We start from the raw sequence: 12,641 nt of genomic DNA on the forward strand, positions 1-12,641 counted from the left end.
TGTACAGGGCACTGATCCTTCTGTTGCCTTCTGATGAAAACCCATTTGTTTCTAAATCTGTGTACGTTTGTGTGTGTGTAGATGACTGAATCTGATCATAAAATTGCTAAATAAGTGCAGGTCATTTGTCATTTTGAAATATATATATTTTTTAATCTTGTGTGTGTTTTACCTCATCACCCTGACATTTCCAACTGAAAAATATGTGTTCTACTACTCAACTACCACTGCAAATCAGTTTAATTGACAAATGGAACAAAAAAACAGTTATTTGCCATAAAGTTCCCAACATTTGCTTTAATTATGCATGAAATGGCATTCAAATTAATGTCTAATGTCTTTGTTGTGAGTTTCAGCCTGGGGGGAATTACAAATTATAATTTGTCTTAATGACAGCAAATCAGGGTAGCAACTGTTTCTAAAGCTTGCAGGTCAAAGGTCCTCTAGGACCAGAGTTTGACAACTTTGCAATAAGTGGAAAAATACAAAAGAATTTCCTCTAAAGCTGGAACTTTGTCTTGAAGGAATTAGATGGTTCCCAGCAAGTGCAGATTCTTCATAGTTGTTGCCCTTATAAAGTGTAAAAAAATAAATATTGTTTAAAATTGACCATGTCATTTTAAACCAGTGGCAAACACACTATTTTACAATGTCTTTGAAAATATTTATTTACTGTTTGAATGTATAAAATGGAGACAATTGTATTGTTATAAAATATTGTCATTGTTGGTCTTCCTAATTTCAGTTTCATTGTCACAGCAGTCTCACAGCTTTTCAAACCTGCAAAGCAAACAGAATGAGGTCAACTTTTCTGTCATTTCCAGATCAGTAAGCTCTGATTATTGAGACAAATCAACGGCAGCAAGTTAGCTCTATCTTTCAGTGATGCACCATATAACAACGCAGAGACTGGCTTTTAAGTCATTAGCTGATTACATTCTACATCATCTTGAAACAAAGAAACATAGAGCAGTTTTTACAAGCAGAGTCACAAACATCCACCATCCTTCACCCAAGTGAAACTGGTGTTTCTAAGCAGAGTTCACAGACGCTTTCCTCCTCCTTCGGTTTTACAGTTTCAGGTTAAAGTAATGCATCATCCAGGAAATGACACCTCAGTTTCCTGCGGTAGCAGTTTCCTGCTAGGGCTCAAAAGTCATCATCCAACAGGAGGATTTGGCTTGGCATTTATGAACTGAACTGATAATGTTGAACTTTATTCGGCAAGACTTAGAAAAGAAAGTTTTACATAGACTGGAGTTTGGTTTGGCCAGTTGAGCTCTTACAGATATCTCCTTTGCTAAATGTGGTGAATCATGAAAAATGGAATTGACTCACCTCAACATAGGAGCTGCATTTCCATTACAAATGTGCACAAATCTTTGTTTTTCCGCTAATATCAAAAAACACAATTGTGGTGTTTTCATTAAATAAGAAATGAAATTAAAATCACACATTAATAAGCTTGCTCATGCGATGAATCATTAAAAATCATGGCAGTGTTGGATGTAAACAGTTTCATGAGATATATTCATAATTTAGCTATGGCGCTTATCTATCAGCCATCAAAGGACAAGTAGGTGTCTTATTAAGGCGTTGGAGTGGCAAACCCCTTATACTTGGGAGCTGCTATGTATGCGGTAATTTGGGGAAATCGTAGTTGCCTATTTTTACAGAAGAGCTGCGAATTCAGCACATTTGAATAACAGAGCTTTTTATAAACTTTGTGATGCTGTGAGAGCTCTGGTGAAGCCAGCTGCAAATTGATAAAAAAATAAATCCACTTCATCCTAGGCCATGAACATTTTTATGAAAAAAGTAGCAGTTGGCATGTTTCCATTAAGTAAACTTTGTCATTTCAATTTTACAATTTATGGAAACTAAAGCAGATTGTGATACTTTTAAACAAACGATAAAGGCATCACTTAAAACTCACACTCCACCCGGCTGCAGACTGTGTTTTGGTTTGTTTAGCTGACAAAGCTAATGCTCTGTGTCTTTCTGTGGCCTGTCCCTGTACCCTGACATGATAATGAGGCTCTCTCTCAGCAGGCCTGCTGACAGCCTCCTGTTGTGTGGCCTGATCTCTTAGGACTGAAAAGCAAACATGGAGAGGTGTGGGGCTGGCATTCACTCCACCCCTCCGCCCCAGGTCCATCCATTCACGCCGCGCACGCTTCCAAAAAGTCCAGGTGTTTGTAGTTCTCTGCTATGCAAATAAACGGGGACATTGCCCAAAAAACCGGGTTGTGCCATGAATATAAAGTCAAGAACATACATAATTGTACTATTGATGTGTGTTTGGGTGCACCCATGTGTTGGAGGCCATGCACCCACACATCCACACAGCGAGACTAACTGAACTAACCCTGCTGCTTCCGGGCTCATGGCGCAGGTGAGAAACGGTTGCCAAATTTCCCTAGCTGGTGCGCTCGTTTGCATATGCAGATGTTAATTACCACTGGTGCTTGTATGGGCCAATCAGCAGGCTGCTGGAACAGCTTGTGCACCCCAAGACAGACACATCCACACACACACAGGTCGTTGTTTCCACGGTTACTCCCTCGGCTGATAATAAAGATAATCACCTCCGATTTCCTTCATGGCTCATTTTCTCCTGCTTGCTACTGAAAGGCCAGGGCGCCGCTGTCTGATTTTCCACGCTGAGCTCTTATCAGTGTGCGGAGGCCGATGGGCCGGGGCGGGGGGGCCAAGTCGATGAACCACCTGCCACACATGCTCACCAGAGAGGACAGATCCTGTTCAGGCAGGGACACGGATATGGCGGGCTAATGTGTGTTCAGTATCATGGTTTAATGTGGTTGGAATAAAAGCCTGGATGAGAGCAGGGTCAGATCAGATGAGATGTGTTATCACCTGGACCTGAATGAGAAAAGATTTTCTTACCTCCTCAGATCAACACTCACTCCTCTAAATCAATAAAAGCCACTGGTTTGTCCTACCCCCTTATCACCTTTTGTTAGGTTAAAATGTGATCAGCCAGCTGATTTGTCTGAATAAAACCGCTTTAATGTGTTTTATCTCGGCCGGCTCAGTTAGTTACTATTAAACCAAACCGTCTGTTATAGCTGCATACAATTGATCCAATTCTCCCCGTCTCACCCTCTCTGCCAGCACCCACTTTTCATTCAGTCTCCCCACACCCCACCCCGCCCCACCCCTCGTGAATCCATTGTCCGGATGGAAACGTGCCTTGGATAGCAAGGCCACGCTTTCGGCTCACTTCTTTGAGAATTATTTAAGGCTTAGGAGTTTCTGTGGAATGAATATTTGATGTGGAGGACCTGAGCGTCTCCCGACGAGCCCAGAGCAACACTTCACAGAGCGGCTGGGGGTGAGGTGTGTAGAGCTTCAAAACAGACAGCAGAACACACATCACCTCCTCCACCCGTCGCCACACCCAGAAACACCAGACAGTTTCATGATGAGTTTGCTTTGTGATAGCTGGAGGCCGTCCAGCCTGGTCAAAAAATATGTGTCTAAAAATTAGGGTTTCTTTTCCCATTATTCTTATTTTCTTTTGTAATATATTGGTTTTCTTTCATGTCTTTCATAACAAATCACTTCTTAGATGCTAACAGTTTCTCATGACAAAAACCTGAAAAGCAGCACAGACTGGACCCTGTTTTGTTCCTTTTTTTACCACAAGAGTGCAGAGTCTCTTTTATTTTTAAATGCAACAGCTTTCCCATTTGTAGCCAGCTTGAGATAGTCCTAAAATAAGCTGATCTTATAGTGCCATCTAATGGTTCTGTGTGGGAAAATCACTGAGTGTTAAAGCAAACCTGGAAACAGATACAAATTTCTGTAAATGAAAGATTTCTGCAATGCATTTATATTATTTTAGAATAAATAGAAGCATTTTCCTTCATCACAAATGTAGGTGGACAGACTATATTTTTCAAATATTGTTTCTATAAAATTATACAAAAGGTTTACAATTAGCATTAATAACCATTTTTGGTAGAAGTTTGATTAATGGTAATCTGCCATAGAGATTAATCAGGCTGATAATTAGAGCCATTTGAGCGGTCTAAATTGACAAAATTAATTTTAATAGATCTTATCTGATTGTGTGCTGTTTTAAATATGCGCAGTTTCTCATGAGCAACTTTATCTTTAAGATATTTATAAAAACAGAATAAAAAAAACAGGACATGACAAAAATGGTATAGTTCTAGGTTGTTTTTCTTTCTTTCTTTCTTTTGTTTTTTTTGTTGTTGTTTTTTTTGCTTCTCAACTGTTCTTGAATTTGAAATGGACATTTGTTTTACGATTTCTAGAATGAGTTTGTGTCACCACAAAGATATTGCAAAGCAACTGTAACACCAGCAAAAACACGCATACACTTAGCATTAGCATGTCTGGAAAGTTCAGACATTATGTTATTCAAAATTGCCAATGACAGCAAGTCTTGCAATAGAATTATTACCTCCAATCAGCACTACACTTACAGTATATGTTCTTAATTTAAATGTTACTCTTTCATTTTATTTTATGAGGACCCCTCAAAAATAAAACAATTATATGTATGCATAAATAAATATATATACACAATTTTTAAGTAAGTCATGCCCTTGTTAGTAACACGTCACACATTTTGGAATTATATTTGTAAAAATAAATGAATATATGAAACAGTGAGTAATTTACCATTTGCTTTACAAATATGCACTACATTGTTGGTGTAACACATTAAAGGCCAGTAAATTATATACTGAAGTTGACTGTAACATCACATTTGAATACTATAAGACTTAGTCTGACATATTCCCTGAATGTAAGAGTACATGGTCTAACACATATCAAATGCATGAACATGAAATACCAGCTGTGATATGCTTTGTGAAGTATTATACGATCTGGAATCCATCCCGTGTGTGTGTGCTTTCTTCTGCATCGAGATGAACACGTGTTGAAAGAAAATGTGGAGAAGGGATTAAAAATCCTTGGGTTGTGATTCAAAACCCTTTACACCCTGAGCTTTCACAGTCCTCTTGTCCTTGAGAATAAATCACTTCAAGATGTCTCCCAATCAGAGCCAATTAGGGCTAGTAGCATGCCTGCAGAGTTTGCCCTTTTCAAAAAGAGGACATAATGAAGCTGAGGATGGAGAAGGCAAATCGCTTAGAGAACAATGAATTTAGGTATTTAAGTATTCTCCTCCGAGGTACCATAAAATGTTGACATGTTGTCTAACTTCCTGAGTTCAGAGAGAATATGTCCAAGATTAGGTGTGCCTGGTTTTTTGCTTGTGAAGTACTTACATTTGCTTTGTGAATTGGGTTGAGTCTGCAGGGACTGAGTTTCTGAACAATAGGAGGAGGCTCCCATCAGAGGGAAGTGCTTAAAATGAACATATGTACGGGATCAACAGAGAGTCAGGAAGAATGAGAAGTAAAGCAGAAGAAAGTATAGGTTCGCTATTTAGAACCGGTCTGAGAGAAAAACATAAAAAAAAACTTATAAGAGACACATTGGTGGATATTTTTTAAAATCTACATTAAACTTTACAAAATGTAAAGTAAAATGTACAAAATGTATTCTTGGCAGGATATGTCAAGTAAATGTCAGCAATATTTTCTGGCATTCAACTCGCTGATCCATTTCTCTTTATCCCCTCCCCTGTTATGCTTTACAACATAACAAGGAAGAACATTTTATTTGGATAGACTGTTGCACTTGTCCACTTAAAATGTGGGAAGCTCCAAAGCTCAACAATTTGGTCCTGTTACTGTAATAATCACAAAGCATCTCCAAGAATCTTAAACTTGTGTTTTGATTGCAGTATCATGAAAAGCACACACTTGATTTATATTTCTTCTCAAAATGATAAGCTTGTCAAGCTGTTCTCACATTGCAAGTTGTATAAAACTATTGTATTCATTAATCAGCATAATCTATTTCTCAGTACTTTACACTGACTTTACATAGGATAATTATAATTATCTGATGTGGGTGTTCTTTGCAGGGGAATTCACACAGACTTGTGGAAACAGGAAAATAACAGAAAATATTGGCCAGTAGGATGATTCTTAATTTTGGCAGTGTGATTCAGATGGTACAGTTAGATACAGATGCACACAGCGCACTTCTGTGTGCAACAGAAGTGCACTGCACTGTGTGCAGATAGAACTGTATCCACAGTTCTATCCAATTTACAGAGAAAATCTCTCCTTTCTGTCTGTCTTTCTGCCATCATCTCTGTTTAAGACATTTAGGCTCACTAAAAGTCCTCCTCACTACTCCTAGCATTTTGTCATTTTAGGAGCTCTCTCAAGGCCTCGGGTACTTTGTGAATTTCTTTTATCTTTCTGAGATAAAAATCGAAGAAACATTTCTAGGAATATTCCTGAAATAACCTCACTAGGAGCTACTTTTATTCTTAGCATTCTTTGAGAATATGGGCCCAGCTAGACCTCAATCTGATAGAGCATCTTTGATGCATTTCTAATTTCATTTTTTTATTTTTCCTGGACTAAAGTATTTTCCCAAATACTACGGACTGTCATGTTTTTAAATAAACAAACAAACCAGTTCAGATCAAATTAGAAGCGTGAACAATTTACACGGTTTTGCCAGAACTTGCCAGAAGGACAAATTACCTGTAGAAGGTGAAACGAGATGGAAACATGCTCTGTCTGGCAGTGTCAACATCATTCACATGGTTGTCTTCTGAGGCTGTCTCAGTCCTGCACTGCTTTACTGACTTCATTTTTAACAGATTGACAGAAGTCGATGAATATTATGTGAAATATGGACTGTCACCTAACATGGTATTGTATAAAGAAATAGAATCGTATCCTACGAAAGCTGAATAAAGTAGCTCTTTATTTCCCCCTCAGAAGTAGATTTGGAGTGTTTAAACCGTCACTGAGAATGTGGAAAATATTATTTAGAGCCCTGACTGTTTTGCTGTGTTCTACTAATTGCTGAAACCATCAAGTCAGAGCACCCTGGTGCTGCCCATCTATTATATTAAAGAAACTCTTGGCCAACTCAGTCCTGTTTCACATGCTCTTATGCAACGGGCATGAAAAGCAGGCCATGAAGATGGTCCAATGACTCCGTGTTTGTCTTTCATAGCTTTGGGGTCATCGGTGGGTTTTTCCTGTATCCTTCGGAAGACAAATGATAGGCTGGATGCTCTTCTGTTAAGAGACAACAAGTGAAACACAGAACAGCAGGAAGCAGAAACGTATTTATATCTTAGTGTGATAATAGATGGATTAAACTGGGAAGTCCTGATGGTGGCATCACATGAAAATTTAAGTCTTTTTCAATTTCCTTTCAGAAAAGTAGGAAAATATAACGCAATATGCACACAGTTTCCTCAGCGACACTGAAACAAAGGCAGGAAAATCTCCCAAATCCTACAAACATTGTTTAAAGCTTTATCTTTATCACAGATCCCATTTAAGATTGTTCTTTTCCTGATTGCATGATGAAAATACATCCTTAATAATGTGGCACATATTGAAACCTCACAAAGTTTCTAACGGCTCTGTAAAACACACAACCATATTTTTAGAAACTCTGGACTTAATTAAGGAAAATTTCAATTTAAAAAATATTCAACTTTTTCTCACACTTTTCTGCTCTTCATTGGTCAAACAGTCTCATGGGATTTCAACATCTAATATTTCCCGGAGAGAACAAATAAAAAGTAAGTCACCACAATTTGTATTATCCTTACATCCATATATTTATGAATCGGATTGACAGCACAGGTAAACGTGTAAAAACTTTCAAATTAAATACATTTTTTTTTTATGTATTAGCGTAATCTCTCACATAAATACCCCAGTAATCTCATTAAAGATATTAAGGGAGCGAGCCTGTGGTTCAGTAAGGGCTTACAAAAGGGCTTCAGTCACCAACCCCAATGTTAATGATGGTCATTTATAGTATTACTAAAAGATTAAAAGGTTTTAATTTGATCAATTACTAATGGGATTGAGACCTTGTTCTTAACGCAAACTGGCCGTCATGATTGCTTGCTTCTCATGGGTCCATGTTTAATTTTTTTCCTTTTTCTAAGTTGGAGAGAAAGTACTGTACATCTTAACTCCTCAAAGTTTACACAGGTCAGGAGTCGAGACAAAGAATGTGGTTAATATTTTTACTTCATTTATTTATAACCTTTATTTCACCACTAAAATCCTAATGAGTTTAAAAATCTCTTTTGCAAGAAAATCCTGGCCATGACTGGCACAAGCGCACAAAAATAACACAACATTCACAGCAAAAAAAAAAAAAGTTAACACCGTCATAAATAATACTAATTCTGTTCAGTACAGGCCTGAACAGAATTAGTAGAGCAGCCAAAGCAGTTCTACTAATCTAAAAGCGTTTTCACTAGCACACAAACACAAACAGCTTTTCTCCAGATTAAACTTCAAACAATGAGGGCATTCCATCTGTGAGCGCTATGTTTTGTTACATGTTGAACACATGATGCTTGTACTGTGATATAGTTAAGAAAACAATACTGACTTATATTGCATGTACTTAATGGAATGGGTAACAATGGAAAAGTAAAACCATGTTAGAATCAGAGTTTATTGGACCGATATTTTGAGATTCGTCACTGTTCAGCTTTTGGCAGGAAGGACTGACAGTTGGAGGTTTTTGGCATTGCTGTTAATGGCAAATACCTGGGCAGTTTGGAGAGAAAGGGGGATTCTGGTTCTCTTCTCAAGACTTTATGAAAATTAAGACTTTATGAAATTTATGAAAATATAGTTTTTCACTAATATGTTCAGATGGCAGTCCTCCAGTTTTTCTGTGCTTCAAGCTGCAATTGAGCTTTTAGAGCTACATAATATTATGAGTTCCAGTCATCATCGGAATATCAATATTTGCAATGTTGCAACATATTTCTTCGCTGACAATTTTGACACATGATGCAATATTTCAAGTAATGCCTTAAAACTCTGGATCTCGGTTATATATCTGGCCAGTTGGAGGGACTTCATGCCAACATCAGATGCATAAGTTTAGCAGCTGAGATGATAAATATCACAGAATTTTGGGAACTTTGGAATAAATGAAAATCTTATTTTTTTAATTAAGAAAATGTTGGTCAAACATACCTGTTTAAACATAACTGTTATCAACAAATAAATCTCTTTTTGCAATGAGGAAAACAATGGAAGAGATACAATTGAAAGCCTTTGTGATTGCAAATAACAATGAGACTTCTGAACATAAGACAAAAACAAGCATACAGACATAATGAATTCTTGAAATATGTAATACAATTTTTAAAATGTTTAATAGTTCATAGTTAAAATGTTATTTAATCTGTAAAAGGTTAGAACAGCTGTAAAGTTCTTACTTTTCTCTGAAACCTGGGGGTTTTCAACCCTATACATCTCTTACTCCCTCTGGTGGAGAATCTAATTACTACAAGTGTAAAAACAACAAATTCAAAGTGTGTTTATTGTGTTACTTTATGTTTACTTTACATAAGCTTTAAAGGGTATTTATTAGATATATCATACAAGCTGCTATTTGGTGAATTTGATGTAATTTTGACATTGCTTTTAAGCTGAAAATTACTTGCACTCCTTGCAGCTTAAGGTTTAAAGTATTTATTTTTTATTTATTTTTGCAATGTATTTATTCTTTGGAGAGCCCCAGTTCATACTTGACTCTGATGGGTGATGGCAAGAAGGCCTTCCAAAAGACTGAAAGTTCATCACCCAAGAAAAGCTGTGAAAATAAGCTGTGAAATCAGGCAAAAAGCTGGCCAGTGATTATAAGAAAAGTTAGATTGCTATAATGGCGGTGCTTTATTATATTTTGACAGTTGCTCATTTCCCATCAGAAACAAACTTCTTGGCAGAATTAAGATAATTCTGAATCAAAATTTGCCAGACATATGAGTAATTTTAGGCTTAACAGTGCATACCAAAATAAATATAACAACATGTAGCTTCATTTAGACTTTGAAATGCCTGAAAGCAAATACTGATTAGAATCTGAAATGTATTGTAAAACCTCAATTTGAAATGTATCAGTGTAATTATGTAATAGTATCAATATTTAGATACATTACAAAGTCTTTCTATTTGAATAATTGCAGAGACATTTATCTAGATTAAAGGGTTAGTGCTCAGAATTGGTGATCTGATGATCTGATGGTTCTTGAGTTCTTTAGTCCTTTTATTCTCGATAGGGCAGGAGAAAAGAAAACACTTTATGTTCTCAGTGGGATCAGTCCTTGATAAGTTGGCTCATTTCAGGACCACTCCTGAAATGAGGGCAGAAGACAGCCAATGTTTTTTTTCTTCCGTTTATATCACCCACTGCAAAGCTGGGCTGTCAGCTGCCGACTCTGACTTTAACTGGAACCGTGGACTTTGGTCCATAGAGAATGTGATCGAGCTTTTTAGCAATAAACAGTCCAGTTGGGTTTGGCCGACATTCTAAATTCTGTCTCTGTTCCTTTCAATTCTCGTTGCATAAGACCAGATATTTTAGTCCTGAACAGCATAAACATATAAAAAAGAGGAAGAAAACAAACAAGTGAAAGAATGTCCTTGAGGGTCAGAGTTCCTGCTTCCATGTGCTGATCCTCGTGATGTCCTGGCAGTACCCCTCCTCACCCCCCTTGCTACAACACAGGAATTCTTTGTGTATTTTAATAAATAAAAGCTAAATCCTAAAATACCAAGATTCTGCTTACAGATATGCTGTCCAGTGTTTTGCTATTAACTACAGTGGCTTCCAACAGTATTCATTCCCCTTGAACTTTTTATCACTTTGTATGTAAACAATGTGATGAAATAGAAAATTATACATGATTCAAAACCGTTTTTACAAATAAAAAACTGAAGAGTGTTGTGAAAAAGTATTCTAGTAACTATCTTTTGCTGCAATTACAGCTGTCTTCCTGTTTAAAACAAAACATATTCATGTGTTAGAGTGGCCCTGTTGAAGCCCAGACCTAAACTAAAATGGGAAGCTGTGGCAATATCTGGAAGCTACTGTTCACAAGCGCTCTGTATCTAATCTGATTCAAAAAATTCAGTTACTAGATGTGGAAAGCTGGTAGAGACACTAAACCACTAAAAGACTTGCAGCTGTAATTGTAGTAAAAGGTGGTATTGACTGAAGGGCTAGAGGTCTGAATACTTTTGCACACTGCACTGTCCAGTTTTTTTGTATAATTTTCATTCTATTTCACAATTGTATTCTGCTTTGTGCTTGTCTTTCACATTAAATTCCACTAAAATATATTTATGTTTTTAGTTGTAATATGACAAAATATGGAAAAGTTCAAGGGGTATGAATACTTTTGCACACCAGTTTATATACTTAGGTGATCCTTCTTTGGGAAATAAGACAACATGGTAGATTATTTTTTAAATAAATGTTGCATGTGTCAGAAGACTAATCATAGTCTGAAAGTGAAGCCATTTGGAATTATATGATATATTTCTAATAACTAAAATTATAAAAACTGATTACTTAATAGTTGATTTAATTTGTTTAATTTAAAACAAAATTTTTCTGTAGAAGAACTTAGCCATTGAGTTAGTTAAGTTCTTCTACAAAAAAATATTTGAGCAGGTTTTAGATCTCTGAGTTTTCAGTCTGCAACTCTGGAGCAGCACATGTCTATGTGAATATGTGCTGTTAACTCTCTTCATCACACTCTGAAACACGTCAGGTTACAGACTTGGTGTTTTCCTCCTAACAGCTCGTGTGATTGTTCAATGAACTAAGCACATGTGCGGGGTGCACATGTGTGTGTGTCTGTGTGTGTCCTTCTGGGGCTTAGTAATGACTCACTGCTGGCTGCTCGTCGTCTGTCCAGAGACAGACAAAAAGTGTGTCCAGGCATTTTGAGAGACGCCATGTGCTTTTCTGGCTCAGCTGTAACATGCTGGAGAGAGGAAGAGCCGGCCCCGATGTCCAGATGAATCTCCAAGAGAAATTTAAACAGAATACATGTGTTCCATTGTTGTAGATGTCAGCCGGAAGACTGGAAAGCGAACATTGCAGATCTAGAGTAAAAACTGCTCTGAGTATCTTCCTGTATACACTCCTTATGTTTATATCTTCTTTGCTTCAACCACTTTGGGTTTTATCTTTTCCTTTTTCTTTCTTTTTTATCTTCTTTTAGCTTGCTTTATTAGAATTTTTTTTATATATCTTCTGTCTTCTTACTTTGTTATGCACTTCCAAAAGTCTAATGCTTGCAATTCACAAAATCAGTGCTTCTTAAATTTCATGTAGAAAGCCACCCCAACCTTTCGTATTATTTTAGCAGAAAAGCAAAAAACACGTTATTTTTTTATTTGTGCTGCATATTTAAAGGGTGTGGTTTATTTGTGTGTTCTTTAAAAGTCACACTCTTGTAGTGCCAACTTGGAAAAACACAGTTCTCATGAAGTCTTCCAAGTGACGAAGTTGGAATTTTGTCACCATCTAAAACTAACATGACTGCAACACACACAGCTGCAGTAATAAACTGTTTATTTGTTCCTCTTTCAGTTTGTATCCCACTTAATGCCACTTAATGACTTTCTGTTTCTATCACAAAATCTGTTAGTAAGTATATTGCATGTGATTTCTGCAACTGCAGAGAGAAACCTTGCTATTGATTC

This window comes from Xiphophorus hellerii, chromosome 1 (genome assembly GCF_003331165.1).
Source record: "Xiphophorus hellerii strain 12219 chromosome 1, Xiphophorus_hellerii-4.1, whole genome shotgun sequence".
NCBI classification, from domain to species: Eukaryota; Metazoa; Chordata; class Actinopteri; order Cyprinodontiformes; family Poeciliidae; genus Xiphophorus; species Xiphophorus hellerii.